The 18,076-nt window shown below is 42.5% G+C and overlaps 1 protein-coding gene across 1 annotated transcript in view; it reads right to left on the bottom strand.

Annotated features, from left to right (window-relative positions):
- LOC128700798 (uncharacterized) overlaps positions 1-9,266 on the bottom strand; it is a 21,513-nt gene extending 12,247 nt beyond the window's left edge. The window contains exon 1 of the mRNA XM_070097233.1: positions 9,131-9,266. The gene's annotated coding sequence lies outside the window, so the exon portion shown is untranslated. The remainder of the gene's footprint in view (positions 1-9,130) is intronic.
- Between the last annotated feature and the right edge of the window lie 8,810 nt (positions 9,267-18,076).

Below are 18,076 nucleotides of genomic sequence, written 5' to 3'. Positions count from 1 at the left end.
AAAAAAATAGAGAAGCTAGATACAGCGATTGATAAACAAAGGTGGAGGCTCGACCGTTCGTCATTGTAGGAGTGCCAGCAGTCACCGGCTCTTCAACACGCAAGTTATACTTTTGTATCAATCAAATCACATATTACTCGGGTAGATAATTTCCAGTAGATCCTTCATGTGTTAGCTCAAATCACCGACCAGTATGGTTTAAATAAGTGACCCACTGATCAGATCAGATAGACTGGTCCGAACCCTTGACTGGTCCGAACCCTTGACTGGTCCGAACCCTTGACTGGTCCGAACCCTGGACTGGTTTCAAACGGTTTCGTTGTGCACCACCTAGCAGGTTATTAATAGAATATTCAAGAGGTTGCTAGTAGAATTGCAGTAAATCAACCATTCAAATCATTATGAAGCTGTGTGTAGTCTGTGGTCAGTCAAACAAACGGGCTTCCACATGCATAAATTGTCATTTCTGTGGAAATTGGTGTCACGCCCCTTGTGCAGATATCCAAGAACTAGCTACAAGCAGTATTAAAACAGGGAAGTGTTTTTGGGTATGCCCAAATGAGATAAATCTGTGGACTAAAATCACAAGGGTATTAAAAGAGGTCAACATCAAAGCTGCTTTCATAGAAAACCTGGAAGCTTTCTACAACAGATGGGAACATAAAAAGTCCGGGCTGAATGGTACTGCCCTTGATACTGGCCATGTAGTCAGAAACTGTAAGGCTGGAGATGATGTCCTGGTAGTCAGTAAATGGGGGGCTGATAGTGCTGTCCTGGGAGACAGTAATGGGGAAGCTGGAGGTGCTGTCCTGGGAGACAGTAATGGTGAAGCTGGAGGTGCTGTCCTGGGAGACAGTAATGGTGAAGCTGGAGATGCTGTCCTGGGAGACAGTAATGGGGAAGCTGGAGATGCTGTCCTGGGAGACAGTAATGGTGAAGCTGGAGATTTTGTCCAGGTAGTCGGGAATTATACGCAGGAAGGAATACATATGAATGACCTCATAGGGGACAGGAGCCATAGTAGGGAAACAAGTGTAGTCAAAGATAAGATAAAACCAATATTGCAAACTAGAAATACCGCAGGAAATAGCAAACAAGAGGACTCCACTAGCAATAGTGAGGATATATTACCAAAAACAAATGGTGGGAGCTCCATTGTTGGTGCTAGGGAGGATAGAAGTAAGACAGGGAAACATGCACCAACAGGGAATACAGTCACAGAAACCCAAGGCAAACGGAAACCAAGCCTGTGCACATACTATGCACTCGGTATCTGCTGGCATGGGAAATCTGGAAAAACAGATGGGACGTGCAACTATGACCACCCTAGGAAATGCCATGCCCATATGACAACAGGAAAATGCAAACTCCCTTCCTGTAAGCTTTTTCACCCTGAACTGTGTACCTCTTCAGTACAGGAAAGACTGTGCTATAACTTAAATTGCCAGGCATACCATCTAAAGGGGACAAAAAGATACAAAACATCCAGGCCATGGGAAAACCTGGGTAGCCACAGCCACTCAAGAGGGAGAGGTTTTTTAGTGCCAGGAAGGAAAAAAAACTGGCAGGAAATGGCAGAAATCGTACACCAAATCCAGTCATTCCTGGAGTGGAACCACAGTCGATGGCCTCCACTCCAAACCAACAGATACAGATACTAATGCCGGAAAAAAAATCCCCCCCCAGTACCAACAATACCACCAGTCCGATAACATTCTTCTTTGCAAATATACAGGGTCTAAAGCCAGCAACAAACAACAAAATACCTTTCATCCGTGGACTGCTTGCAGAGGCAAAGGCAATGTTCGCGGCTTTCACTGAGACCCACATAAAGGATCACTTGGACAACGAAATATGGATCCCAGGTTACAACCTATACAGATGTGACAGAGTGAACAGGCAAAAGGGGGGGGTTGGCCTGTACATTGCAGAGTCACTTGTTTGCACAGAACTGCTAAATGCCTCAAATGATGTAGTGGAAGTTTTAGCAGTAAAGGTCGAGAACCAAAACCTAGTCATTGTGATAGTCTACAAGCCTCCGGATGCAACATCCCAGCAATTCCAGGAACAGCTGTTAAAAATTGACCACTGTCTGGAAAACCTTCCAGCTCCTGCACCCAACATCTTGCTCCTGGGGGATTTCAACTTAAGGCACCTAAAATGGAGGAATATAGCAAATAATATTGTTGCAGTAATAACACCAGGAGGCAGCTCTGATGAAAACTCACACTCACGCGAGCTTTTAAATCTCTGCACAAAATTCAATTTAAACCAGCAAATAATAGAGCCTACTAGACTGGAGAATACACTAGACCTCATCTTCACTAACAATGATGATCTGATAAGAAATATCACCATATCAAAAACAATATACTCAGATCACAACATAATTGAGGTTCAGTCATGTATGCGCGGAGCCCCAGACCGACATAATGAGATTAGTCACGAGGGAGCATTCACCAAATTCAACTTCAATAACAAAAACATAAAGTGGGACCAAGTAAACCAAGTCCTAACCGATATAAGCTGGGAAGATATACTAAGCAACACAGACCCCAACTTATGCCTAGAACAGATTAACTCGGTAGCACTCGATGTATGCACAAGGCTTATTCCTCTAAGAAAAAGGAGGAGTAGATGTAAAACAGAAAGAGACAGGCGCTCCCTTTACAGGCGACGGAAAAGAATAACAGAGCGGCTAAAAGAGGTCAATATATCTGAAATGCGTAGGGAGACACTGGTCAGAGAAATAGCAAGCATCGAACTTAAGCTAAAAGAATCCTTTAGGAGTCAGGAATCGCGGGAAGAACTAAAAGCCATAAATGAAATCGAAAGAAACCCAAAGTATTTCTTCTCCTATGCCAAATCAAAATCGAGAACAACGTCCAGTATTGGGCCCCTACTTAAACAAGATGGGTCCTACACAGATGACAGCAAGGAAATGAGTGAGCTACTCAAGTCCCAATATGACTCAGTTTTTAGCAAGCCGCTAACCAGACTGAGAGTCGAAGATCAAAATGAATTTTTTATGAGAGAGCCACAAAATTTGATTAACACAAGCCTATCCGATGTTATCCTGACGCCAAATGACTTCGAACAGGCGATAAATGACATGCCCATGCACTCTGCCCCAGGGCCAGACTCATGGAACTCTGTGTTCATCAAGAACTGCAAGAAGCCCCTATCACGAGCCTTTTCCATCCTATGGAGAGGGAGCATGGACACGGGGGTCGTCCCACAGTTACTAAAAACAACAGACATAGCCCCACTCCACAAAGGGGGCAGTAAAGCAACAGCAAAGAACTACAGACCAATAGCACTAACATCCCATATCATAAAAATCTTTGAAAGGGTCCTAAGAAGCAAGATCACCACGCATCTAGAAACCCATCAGTTACACAACCCAGGGCAACATGGGTTTAGAACAGGTCGCTCCTGTCTGTCTCAACTATTGGACCACTACGACAAGGTCCTAAATGCACTAGAAGACAAAAAGAATGCAGATGTAATATATACAGACTTTGCAAAAGCCTTCGACAAGTGTGACCATGGCGTAATAGCGCACAAAATGCGTGCTAAAGGAATAACAGGAAAAGTCGGTCGATGGATCTATAATTTCCTCACTAACAGAACACAGAGAGTAGTCGTCAACAGAGTAAAGTCCGAGGCAGCTACGGTGAAAAGCTCTGTTCCACAAGGCACAGTACTCGCTCCCATCTTGTTCCTCATCCTTATATCCGACATAGACAAGGATGTCAGCCACAGCACCGTGTCTTCCTTTGCAGATGACACCCGAATCTGCATGACAGTGTCTTCCATTGCAGACACTGCAAAGCTCCAGGCAGACATCAACCAAATCTTTCAGTGGGCTGCAGAAAACAATATGAAGTTCAACGATGAGAAATTTCAATTACTCAGATATGGTAAACATGAGGAAATTAAATCTTCATCAGAGTACAAAACAAATTCTGGCCACAAAATAGAGCGAAACACCAACGTCAAAGACCTGGGAGTGATCATGTCGGAGGATCTCACCTTCAAGGACCATAACATTGTATCAATCGCATCTGCTAGAAAAATGACAGGATGGATAATGAGAACCTTCAAAACTAGGGAGGCCAAGCCCATGATGACACTCTTCAGGTCACTTGTTCTATCTAGGCTGGAATATTGCTGCACACTAACAGCACCTTTCAAGGCAGGTGAAATTGCCGACCTAGAAAATGTACAGAGAACTTTCACGGCGCGCATAACGGAGATAAAACACCTCAATTATTGGGAGCGCTTGAGGTTCCTAAACCTGTATTCCCTGGAACGCAGGAGGGAGAGATACATGATTATATACACCTGGAAAATCCTAGAGGGACTAGTACCGAACTTGCACACGAAAATCACCCACTACGAAAGCAAAAGACTTGGCAGACGATGCACCATCCCCCCAATGAAAAGCAGGGGTGTCACTAGCACGTTAAGAGACCATACAATAAGTGTCAGGGGCCCGAGACTGTTCAACTGCCTCCCAGCACACATAAGGGGGATTACCAACAGACCCCTGGCAGTCTTCAAGCTGGCACTGGACAAGCACCTAAAGTCAGTTCCGGATCAGCTGGGCTGTGGCTCGTATGTTGGTTTGCGTGCAGCCAGCAGCAACAGCCTGGTTGATCAGGCTCTGATCCACCAGGAGGCCTGGTCTCAGACCGGGCCGCGGGGGCGTTGACCCCCGGAACTCTCTCCAGGTAAACTCCAGGTAAACAGTCGATGGCCTCCACTCCAAACCAACAGATACAGATACTAATGCCGGAAAAAAAATCCCCCCCCCCCAGTACCAACAATACCACCAGTCCGATAACATTCTTCTTTGCAAATATACAGGGTCTAAAGCCAGCAACAAACAACAAAATACCTTTCATCCGTGGACTGCTTGCAGAGGCAAAGGCAATGTTCGCGGCTTTCACTGAGACCCACATAAAGGATCACTTGGACAACGAAATATGGATCCCAGGTTACAACCTATACAGATGTGACAGAGTGAACAGGCAAAAGGGGGGGGTTGGCCTGTACATTGCAGAGTCACTTGTTTGCACAGAACTGCTAAATGCCTCAAATGATGTAGTGGAAGTTTTAGCAGTAAAGGTCGAGAACCAAAACCTAGTCATTGTGGTAGTCTACAAGCCTCCGGATGCAACATCCCAGCAATTCCAGGAACAGCTGTTAAAAATTGACCACTGTCTGGAAAATCTTCCAGCTCCTGCACCCAACATCTTGCTCCTGGGGGATTTCAACTTAAGGCACCTAAAATGGAGGAATATAGCAAATAATATTGTTGCAGTAATAACACCAGGAGGCAGCTCTGATGAAAACTCACACTCACACGAGCTTTTAAATCTCTGCACAAAATTCAATTTAAACCAGCAAATAATAGAGCCTACTAGACTGGAGAATACACTAGACCTCATCTTCACTAACAATGATGATCTGATAAGAAATGTCACCATATCAAAAACAATATACTCAGATCACAACATAATTGAGGTTCAGACATGTATGCGTGGAGCCCCAGACCGACAAAATGAGACTAGTCACGAGGGAGCATTCACCAAATTCAACTTCAATAACAAAAACATAAAGTGGGACCAAGTAAACCAAGTCCTAACCGATATAAGCTGGGAAGATATACTAAGCAACACAGACCCCAACTTATGCCTAGAACAGATTAACTCGGTGGCACTCGATGTATGCACAAGGCTTATTCCTCTAAGAAAAAGGAGGAGTAGATGTAAAATAGAAAGAGACAGGCGCTCCCTTTACAGGCGACGGAAAAGAATAACAGAGCGGCTAAAAGAGGTCAATATATCTGAAATGCGTAGGGAGACACTGGTCAGAGAAATAGCAAGCATCGAACTTAAGCTAAAAGAATCCTTTAGGAGTCAGGAATCGCGGGAAGAACTAAAAGCCATAAATGAAATCGAAAGAAACCCAAAGTATTTCTTCTCCTATGCCAAATCAAAATCGAGAACAACGTCCAGTATTGGGCCCCTACTTAAACAAGATGGGTCCTACACAGATGACAGCAAGGAAATGAGTGAGCTACTCAAGTCCCAATATGACTCAGTTTTTAGCAAGCCGCTAACCAGACTGAGAGTCGAAGATCAAAATGAATTTTTTATGAGAGAGCCACAAAATTTGATTAACACAAGCCTATCCGATGTTATCCTGACGCCAAATGACTTCGAACAGGCGATAAATGACATGCCCATGCACTCTGCCCCAGGGCCAGACTCATGGAACTCTGTGTTCATCAAGAACTGCAAGAAGCCCCTATCACGAGCCTTTTCCATCCTATGGAGAGGGAGCATGGACACGGGGGTCGTCCCACAGTTACTAAAAACAACAGACATAGCCCCACTCCACAAAGGGGGCAGTAAAGCAACAGCAAAGAACTACAGACCAATAGCACTAACATCCCATATCATAAAAATCTTTGAAAGGGTCCTAAGAAGCAAGATCACCACCCATCTAGAAACCCATCAGTTACACAACCCAGGGCAACATGGGTTTAGAACAGGTCGCTCCTGTCTGTCTCAACTATTGGATCACTACGACAAGGTCCTAAATGCACTAGAAGACAAAAAGAATGCAGATGTAATATATACAGACTTTGCAAAAGCCTTCGACAAGTGTGACCATGGCGTAATAGCGCACAAAATGCGTGCTAAAGGAATAACAGGAAAAGTCGGTCGATGGATCTATAATTTCCTCACTAACAGAACACAGAGAGTAGTCGTCAACAGAGTAAAGTCCGAGGCAGCTACGGTGAAAAGCTCTGTTCCACAAGGCACAGTACTCGCTCCCATCTTGTTCCTCATCCTCATATCCGACATAGACAAGGATGTCAGCCACAGCACCGTGTCTTCCTTTGCAGATGACACCCGAATCTGCATGACAGTGTCTTCCATTGCAGACACTGCAAGGCTCCAGGCGGACATCAACCAAATCTTTCAGTGGGCTGCAGAAAACAATATGAAGTTCAACGATGAGAAATTTCAATTACTCAGATATGGTAAACATGAGGAAATTAAATCTTCATCAGAGTACAAAACAAATTCTGGCCACAAAATAGAGCGAAACACCAACGTCAAAGACCTGGGAGTGATTATGTCGGAGGATCTCACCTTCAAGGACCATAACATTGTATCAATCGCATCTGCTAGAAAAATGACAGGATGGATAATGAGAACCTTCAAAACTAGGGAGGCCAAGCCCATGATGACACTCTTCAGGTCACTTGTTCTATCTAGGCTGGAATATTGCTGCACACTAACAGCACCTTTCAAGGCAGGTGAAATTGCCGACCTAGAAAATGTACAGAGAACTTTCACGGTGCGCATAACGGAGATAAAACACCTCAATTACTGGGAGCGCTTGAGGTTCCTAAACCTGTATTCCCTGGAACGCAGGAGGGAGAGATACATGATTATATACACCTGGAAAATCCTAGAGGGACTAGTACCGAACTTGCACACGAAAATCACTCACTACGAAAGCAAAAGACTTGGCAGACGATGCACCATCCCCCCAATGAAAAGCAGGGGTGTCACTAGCACGTTAAGAGACCATACAATAAGTGTCAGGGGCCCGAGACTGTTCAACTGCCTCCCAGCACACATAAGGGGGATTACCAACAGACCCCTGGCAGTCTTCAAGCTGGCACTGGACAAGCACCTAAAGTCAGTTCCTGATCAGCCGGGCTGTGGCTCGTACGTTGGTTTGCGTGCAGCCAGCAGCAACAGCCTGGTTGATCAGGCGCTGATCCACCAGGAGGCCTGGTCACAGACCGGGCCGCGTGCGTTGACCCCCGGAACTCTCTCCAGGTATATATATATATATATATATATATATATATATATATATATATATATATATATATATATATATATATATATATATATATATATATATATATGTATATATATATATATATATATATATATATATATATATATATATGTGTGTGTGTGTGTGTCCCCCCATGATGGGACACAGCAACAAGGGGTCACAATTGGAAGTTGAAGACTTAGGCGAGTCTCAGGGATGTTAAGAAGTATTTCTTCAGTCAGAGTTGTCAGAAAGTGGAATAATCTGGAAAGTGATGTAGCGGAGGCAGGATCCATACATAGCTTTAAGAAGAGGTATAAAACTCATGGAGAGTGGACTTGGTAGCGACCAGTGAAGAAGCGGGGCCAGGAGCTATGAATCGACCCCTGGCAACCACAATTAGATGAGTACACACAATTGTGTGTGTACTCGCCTGTATCTTAATACACACAGTCCATAGGCTACCTCACCTAACTAGTTTTCCCTATGGAGTAAGGTGTCCCACACCTTCCTTAGTCACCTGTCCTTCCTGTTTTCTTTGCCAACCTCAGCTAAACATCCTTTCAAAAAAAAGTTTTAATGTTGGTGAAGGGTTCTTAATCCAAAGAATCAAAGTTCCTCTCCCTTCGGATCAAACTTGGTTTATCTCCACCCTCCCCATTCCCCAGGCGCTTCTCCATACTACTACTACTAATATTAATAATATATTCCATTAAATACAACTGTATGCACACGTCATCTTTCATTCTTTGATATAATGAGGGACATCATTAATGCCACTGTAAGGTATACACTCTTACCTTGCTCTTTTGAAGATTCATCAAGCACCGGCACAGAATATTTTCACATATACGCTTTAATGTAACTTCTAGAATAAAACTAATGTGGGTTAAGTGAAGGTAATCTATACAAGGCACCGTAGCCAGGGTCACGTGATCAGTGGCACAGCCAGCTAGTTCCAACTGGTCCAACCTGGCCCACCATTATATCTTACAATAGCATGTGCTCGCTCGGATACGCCACTCCATGCTTCCTAGAAATTATACCAATCCTAATGAGAAATTGCATGTTTGGTTTGGGGTTCACAGACAGCTAGCTATTCACAATACATATTATCCGTATGTTACTATGTCAGTAAAAGATACGTTTTCAATACGACTCCTGGTACGCTTGTACTGCGACGCACTACATTTTTTAAGCTGGTACGATAAAAAATAAGGAAAATTGGAGAAGAGTGAGACGCAAGAGTACTCACCCATACAAGGTTCTGCCACCACTGAGGACGTATAATAACTGATGTAGCTTTGTGAGGCACGCAGGTGCTCTGCCTCTGACCACAACCACGCACGCGCCACCTTTATCTATATCCTCACACGCTGCCAACTACTTATTTATCACACACAATTATTACCCACGCTCTGGCGCTGTATGAGAGTGTGTGGCTGAGACATGGCTGCGTTTTAGCCGATGTAAATGCGTCACACTAACTTTATTGGGGTATACCATGTTTAATCTATATAATGTTTGCTTCCACCTTCCAGTGGCCTTAGACTTAGAACCACTCAACAAATATATACTACTGTCATTAAAATCATTTGTAGATTTCTTGAATTAATGATTGACTAAAATCACATAACAGATAATGTTTCATTGTATATGGAATAAGAATTGTATATATTTTAACCCATTTGGACACGTATTATGAAAAAAAGTTATTTGTTGTTGTTAGACGGCTCCTTACATATTGTTTTTATTATCAATTTGATACTCTATGCAGTGTGGCTATCCTGATCTGTGTGGTATATTATAAGGTTAGTAAGTAAATTTATTTAGGTACTGGTACACATAAGTTCAATTATTATACATAAATTATGGTGCCAGGGTTGCGTTCACATATAATGGGTGAATCTGAGAAAGTTCATTATATGTGAATGATACGTTGTGTCCCTCGAGTAATACAGATTCTTCTGTTTCTTAATTTACATAGTTTAAAGTGAAAGTTGGTTTAATGTTTATTATGCACGCCATACCCATCCTGTGGATGGTGGTCAGAGAGTTAAAGCTACATAATGGGTCCAGGGACTGGGCCCCAAGTTTTGATAGTTGAATAAGGTACAAAGGTTTGTAGATGAAAGGTTCAGAGAACCGACATGTTGATAAATTAGACACATGTGCAACTCTTGGGTATCTTTATTGAGGAAACGTTTCGCCACACAGTGGCTTCATCAGTCCATACAAAGGAGAATCTTGAAGAACAGGAGGAGAATGAGGTAATCAGTCCCTCAACCTTGAGTCGATGTGGTCAGTCCATCAATCTTGAATAGAATGCGGCATACGTGCTGAGAAGGAGCTTATAAACCGTTGGCAGGAGAGGTGCAGCAGTCATAGGTGGTGTAACATTTGTTCAATGTTGAAGTAGGTCGTGCCCAAGAATTAGGCAAGCGAAGAATTCCCAAGTATTAAGATCCCAAGAAGTTGCAGTGTCTGACAGGTTTGTAGATGAAAGGTTCAGAGAACCGACATGTTGATAAATTAGACACATGTGCAACTCTTGGGTATCTTTATTGAGGAAACGTTTCGCCACACAGTGGCTTCATCAGTCCATACAAAGGAGAATCTTGAAGAACAGGAGGAGAATGAGGTACTCAGTCCCTCAACCTTGAGTCGATGTGGTCAGTCCATCAATCTTGAATAGAATGCCAACGGTTTATAAGCTCCTTCTCAGCACGTATGCCACATTCTATTCAAGATTGATGGACTGACCACATCGACTCAAGGTTGAGGGACTGATTACCTCATTCTCCTCCTGTTCTTCAAGATTCTCCTTTGTATGGACTGATGAAGCCACTGTGTGGCGAAACGTTTCCTCAATAAAGATACCCAAGAGTTGCACATGTGTCTAATTTATCAAGGTACAAAGGTAATGAATCATGTAAGTAAGTTTACTTACGTTTATACATGGTTACAATCATGAACAAATTATAAAGTAAGAGCAATTCATACGTCCACACCGAAGAGGCCTGGTCACAGACCGGGCCGCGGGGGCGTTGACCCCCGGAACTCTCTCCAGGTAAACACCCGGTAACAACTGCAATGTGTTATTAGCCAAACTTTCTTCTAATAAAGCTCACCAGTGCTCAAAGTTTGAAGACTAACAGAAAAGGCATTCTCCAGTAATTGCTCTAAATCTAACTATTCCAAGCTTTCAACAATTTCAACAAAATTTCAAATTACAGATTGTAAAATTTATAGGTGTCATCCTCTTTATGGAGTGTATCATTTTTATTTTGCAGCCGATAAGACGAAGCATTTTTTAGTTACTGAATGGAAATCATTATTATTAACGTAAAAAAATTACTGTGAATTATACAGCCTAACAAAAACTCAAACCTTGTGTTTTGGAAAACACACCGGGGCTAAAAATTTGTTGCCAGTCAGAATCATCAGTCTCCAGTTATCGCGTGGATTCCGACGATTACAGATTTTAAAAACTAATTTAGTATAATGACAAATTTGCCTGCACAAAAACTAAACCTATATTTAACATGATTTAATGGGTCTAACAAAATTCTCACCATTTTATAGTAAGTTTGACGGATGTGCGCCTACACACTCGAATTTCCCCCTCGCCCGTCATTGAATTAGGAGGCCTCTTTTTTGAACGTTTGAAGCCAAGCAGCAGATAAATAACAGAAAGGCTCAATACCGTAGCTGGAGCAATATACAAATAACCCGCACATAGGAGAGAGGAGCTACGACGACGTTTCGGTCCGACTGGGACCATTTACAAAGTCACACCGACTGTAAATTTGACTTTGTAAATGGTCTACGTCGGACCGAAACGTCGTCGTAGCTCCTCTCTCCTATGTGCAGGTTATTTGTGTTAGCAGTAGATAGTTTTGGACATTAAAGCCATTCAAGGAAGCTGGATATGGTCTCTTTCTTTGGTCTTAGGGCACCTGCACATGCCAGTTGTTCCAAGTCGATCGGAACGAAATAAAAACGAAAAGTTGAAGAAAAAAAATAATGAAAATTTTTCAGGCAGTCACTTAGTTTCCCTTTTGGGGATACCTAATTAACGTTAAACAAATATCACCCTTGAAAATTTTAACTCTTCCAAACTGCCCCTACTGCAGCCAAGGAAAATATCGGAAGAATACCTGAAAATTTCAAGGGGTCACCGACCCCGCGACCCAGTCCTAGGCCAGACCTCCCTGATGAGCAAAGGGAATCCGACGGGGAAACTTTTGTTAATAGTGTGAACTCTCTTATACAGCACAGCCGAGGAAGGAAGGATATTAAATCAGACCATAGTTAGAGAGGAGTACAGCATCAATGGTGGTAATAACACTGGACAGAGTTAGCATTCTCATCCTCTATATAGAGGGAATGAGTGAGTTAGTCAATGATGTGCATTTACAGCTATAACATCCTGCCCCTTGATGTACACAAAATTAAATGCTGAACATGACATCAAAAGGAAACTTGCTTGTTTTATACAGAGGCCCGGTCTCAAAAAAAAATTTTCCGGTTAATGGCTTGAAAGCAGTCGAGAAAGATACATGACAATAAACACTTGCAAAATCCTAGAGAGACAAGTCTCAAATCTAGGCACCAAAATCACTCCCTATGAGAGTACAAGACTCGGCGGCAGGCGGTGCAACATCCCCCCCCCCCACTATTGAATAGTAGGGGCGCCGTTAGTACGCTAAAAGACAATACAGTGAGTGCCGGGGGCCCAAGACTGTTCGACTGCCTCCCAGCATACATAAAGGGGATTGTGCCAGAAAGGTATACAATACCGACAAGATGAAAGTTAAGACCAGATGCTGCACTTGTGTCTTAACTTTCATAAAGGGGATTACCAATAATCCACCCTATCTATTTTCAAGAGAGCTGGACGGACACCTGAAGTCAGTACCTAACCAGCCGGGCTGTGGTTCGTACGTCGGTCTGCGTGCAACCAACGGTAAAAGCCTGGTTAATCAGTCCCTGATCCACCATGAGGCCTGATCATGGACCGGGCCGCGGGGGCGTTGACCTTCTGAATGCCATCCAGGTATCACCCAGACATATTTACCACAGCCCGGCTGATCAGGAACTGACATGATGAACCTAAAAAGTTTCCTCATGAAGACAGCTATCGGTCTATTGATAATTCCATTTATGCATAAAGGGGAGGTGTTAAAAAATCTTTATTCTTTTATAGCTTTTCACTGGGGGCATTTTGTACCGTCTACGACCCTCTTGCTTCCGTAGGGGTGATTTCGGCGTGAAGATTTGGAACCAATTACTAAAAAATTTTCCAGGTGTAAATTACAATGCAGCTTTCTCGCCATCGTTCCATGCAGGGCAGTTCGAATGACTACAAGAGTTCCCAATATTTTATACAGGTAGTGAGGTGTCTCTATACTGCAATATCGCATACCTGCAAGGAGACTGTTAATGTATAGTATATTCCAGTCTTGAAAAAATGTAAAATGGTGATTTAAATTTAAGAGTACCACCATCTTTCAGTCAGCTTTGCAATATACCCAGTAGAATGATAATAACATTAAAGACACCTTTGTTACATAGTATGCTGGGAGTGAAGAGTATGACAAGGGTAAACTGTATCCATGACCTACATTCCCAGCTCGCCGTTAAATTGCGTTACTTTTAATGCCAAGGATACCAGCAACTATTGCAAGTTGAGCTATATAATGGAGGTAACCAATACATTTTTTTATTTTCAATTTCCATTGTATTGTCAGCACGTGATAAATTTTAACATAAACTGAATTTCAAGGCACGGGCGATGAAACAGGTGGAAACAAAAAAAAAAAAAAAAAAAAAAAACAGATGAGCCACACGGATGTTAAGAAATACTTCATTCTCAAAATGGTAATTAGGAGGACGAAGTGGTGAGAACAAGCTTCATATCCAGTTTCAAGAGTGGAAATGATAGTTCCCAAGAAGCCAGGAACCAACAATGCTGGTCAGTTGTAGACTAAACAGATCTCATTAAGAAACACTGCTTGCTTATTGATTAAATGCGAACATTTATTAATAAAATTTCCATTGTAAATCTGAGAGAACTATGGTAAATCTTTATTTATAGTTTCCTCACATAACGCAGGTAACATTGTTCTGGTCTTAGACCAAAACAGTTACCTCCCTAATAATATTTTAACTACTGTCCACTGGATAAACATGGGGTGGGGTGTATGATGAAGCTATTAAATTAACTGTTAAGAATAGTAATTAAAAATGTCTTCCAGCAGCTCCATTTAAGTACATGTACCTACACGTATGACTGCATGCCAGGATTAATATTATTTATAATCTCAAGAAAGGACAAGTAACACTGACTTTGTGCATTAAAATTAAACAAGACAAAACTACAAAACTGGTTTTGATTTGATTTTCCCCACGTGACTCAATTCAAGTTTCGAGGAACGAAGCCTCTTCAGAATTAGTTTGCGAAATAATCATAAATTTAAGTTGTCTGGGTTAAAATGCAATGAGACAAAGCTACTACAGTGAAGAGTAATTTAAGAATATTCAACACAAAATAGTCTGACTTAACATCGAGGAGCCTGGTCTGGGACCGGGCCACAGGAACGATGTACTCGAAATAGTCTTCATGTAACAGTGGCCCTTTGTTTAATATCAGAATTGAACACAAAGACATTATTGTGTGGCCACCTTGGTCTATGTGACATTTTATAAAGTTAAAGTAAGAACTAGCTGAAAAAAAAAAACGCCACGCAAGATGATTTTCCTGTCGTAATCCATCACACAGGACAGTCTTGTCATCACTACAGGATGATTTTCGTCATGACCTATCACACCATTACTGTCGTTCCATATTTCACTCTTGACTTTTTACGGGGGGTTATCCTATATAATCTACACTATGTATGATAATTATACTCATGTGTACCTGTGCCTAAATAAACTAAGTTTATTTAGGCACAGAACTTTAAAAAAATTAAAGTGACGTAGTGTGTTTTCCGTTATGCTCCATCTCACAAAATGGTTTCTCTGTCATATTGCATCACATAAGATGAGTTATATATCATGCTCCTGCCTTTATCGGGTTACCCTGGCTTACTAATCTTGTTTGTTTACCTGGAGTTTACCTGGAGAGAGTTCCGGGGGTCAACGCCCCCGCGGCCCGGTCTGAGACCAGGCCTCCTGGTGGATCAGAGCCTGATCAACCAGGCTGTTGCTGCTGGCTGCACGCAAACCAACATACGAGCCACAGCCCGGCTGATCCGGAACTGACTTTAGGTGCTTGTCCAGTGCCAGCTTGAAGACTGCCAGGGGTCTGTTGGTAATCCCCCTTATGTGTGCTGGGAGGCAGTTGAACAGTCTCGGGCCCCTGACACTTATTGTATGGTCTCTTAACGTGCTAGTGACACCCCTGCTTTTCATTGGGGGGATGGTGCATCGTCTGCCAAGTCTTTTGCTTTCGTAGTGGGTGATTTTCGTGTGCAAGTTCGGTACTAGTCCCTCTAGGATTTTCCAGGTGTATATAATCATGTATCTCTCCCTCCTGCGTTCCAGGGAATACAGGTTTAGGAACCTCAAGCGCTCCCAATAATTGAGGTGTTTTATCTCCGTTATGCGCGCCGTGAAAGTTCTCTGTACATTTTCTAGGTCGGCAATTTCACCTGCCTTGAAAGGTGCTGTTAGTGTGCAGCAATATTCCAGCCTAGATAGAACAAGTGACCTGAAGAGTGTCATCATGGGCTTGGCCTCCCTAGTTTTGAAGGTTCTCATTATCCATCCTGTCATTTTTCTAGCAGATGCGATTGATACAATGTTATGGTCCTTGAAGGTGAGATCCTCCGACATGATCACTCCCAGGTCTTTGACGTTGGTGTTTCGCTCTATTTTGTGGCCAGAATTTGTTTTGTACTCTGATGAAGATTTAATTTCCTCATGTTTACCATATCTGAGTAATTGAAATTTCTCATCGTTGAACTTCATATTGTTTTCTGCAGCCCACTGAAAGATTTGGTTGATGTCTGCCTGGAGCTTTGCAGTGTCTGCAATGGAAGACACTGTCATGCAGATTCGGGTGTCATCTGCAAAGGAAGACACGGTGCTGTGGCTGACATCCTTGTCTATGTCGGATATAAGGATGAGGAACAAGATGGGAGCGAGTACTGTGCCTTGTGGAACAGATCTTTTCACCGTAGCTGCCTCGGACTTTACTCTGTTGACGACTACTCTCTGTGTTCTGTTAGTGAGGAAATTATAGATCCATCGACCGACTTTTCCTGTTATTCCTTTAGCACGCATTTTGTGCGCTATTACGCCATGGTCACACTTGTCGAAGGCTTTTGCAAAGTCTGTATATATTACATCTGCATTCTTTTTGTCTTCTAGTGCATTTAGGACCTTGTCGTAGTGGTCCAATAGTTGAGACAGACAGGAGCGACCTGTTCTAAACCCATGTTGCCCTGGGTTGTGTAACTGATGGGTTTCTAGATGCGTGGTGATCTTGCTTCTTAGGACCCTTTCAAAGATTTTTATGATATGGGATGTTAGTGCTATTGGTCTGTAGTTCTTTGCTGTTGCTTTACTGCCCCCTTTGTGGAGTGGGGCTATGTCTGTTGTTTTTAGTAACTGTGGGACGACCCCCGTGTCCATGCTCCCTCTCCATAGGATGGAAAAGGCTCGTGATAGGGGCTTCTTGCAGTTCTTGATGAACACAGAGTTCCATGAGTCTGGCCCTGGGGCAGAGTGCATGGGCATGTCATTTATCGCCTGTTCGAAGTCATTTGGCGTCAGGATAACATCGGATAGGCTTGTGTTAATCAAATTTTGTGGCTCTCTCATAAAAAATTCATTTTGATCTTCGACTCTCAGTCTGGTTAGCGGCTTGCTAAAAACTGAGTCATATTGGGACTTGAGTAGCTCACTCATTTCCTTGTTGTCATCTGTGTAGGACCCATCTTGTTTAAGTAGGGGCCCAATACTGGACGTTGTTCTCGATTTTGATTTGGCATAGGAGAAGAAATACTTTGGGTTTCTTTCGATTTCATTTATGGCTTTTAGTTCTTCCCGCGATTCCTGACTCCTAAAGGATTCTTTTAGCTTAAGTTCGATGCTTGCTATTTCTCTGACCAGTGTCTCCCTACGCATTTCAGATATATTGACCTCTTTTAGCCGCTCTGTTATTCTTTTCCGTCGCCTGTAAAGGGAGCGCCTGTCTCTTTCTGTTTTACATCTACTCCTCCTTTTTCTTAGAGGAATAAGCCTTGTGCATACATCGAGTGCTACCGAGTTAATCTGTTCTAGGCATAAGTTGGGGTCTGTGTTGCTTAGTATATCTTCCCAGCTTATATCGGTTAGGACTTGGTTTACTTGGTCCCACTTTATGTTTTTGTTATTGAAGTTGAATTTGGTGAATGCTCCCTCGTGACTAATCTCATTATGTCGGTCTGGGGCTCCGCGCATACATGACTGAACCTCAATTATGTTGTGATCTGAGTATATTGTTTTTGATATGGTGATATTTCTTATCAGATCATCATTGTTAGTGAAGATGAGGTCTAGTGTATTCTCCAGTCTAGTAGGCTCTATTATTTGCTGGTTTAAATTGAATTTTGTGCAGAGATTTAAAAGCTCGCGTGAGTGTGAGTTTTCATCATTGTTATAACATAATCCGAACAAAATCTTTATCATGCAATATAAGTTAATAATAATCTTTATTTCTACAAGTACGTGTACAAGGTATACAGGTCATATTATTATTATTATAATCAAGGGGGAAGCGCTAAACCCGGAGGATTATACAGCGCCTGGGGGGGGATATGTGGAAGGCATTCAGGCTTAATTCGGGGAACTGGAGCACAGATCCAATTCCCTAAATCAAGAGCCCCTCACCAACATCAAGGAACCTTCCTTGAGGGGTATACAGGTCATAGCTGATATCAATTCCAAGATTTGCTAAAGGACCCCAATGGAAATAAGTCACTCTGTCTGACTTTTTTGGGTTATCCCAGGTTCTCTACACATATGCTGCTATGTACGATAATTCTATATAACTGGATTTGTGTATACCTAAATAAACTTACTTACTAATCAATGACATTACTGTACAGAAAGCTCCTGGTTATGCAGAGCATTTCGGGCAAATTAGGTCAATTTTGTCCCCAGAATGAGACCCACACCAGTCGACTAACACTCAGCTACCTGTTTTACT

The sequence above is a fragment of the Cherax quadricarinatus genome, chromosome 56, assembly GCF_038502225.1.
Source record: "Cherax quadricarinatus isolate ZL_2023a chromosome 56, ASM3850222v1, whole genome shotgun sequence".
Classification (NCBI taxonomy): Eukaryota; Metazoa; Arthropoda; class Malacostraca; order Decapoda; family Parastacidae; genus Cherax; species Cherax quadricarinatus.
Note: the sequence above shows the minus strand (reverse complement) of the source record. Positions and strands in the feature narration are given on the sequence as shown.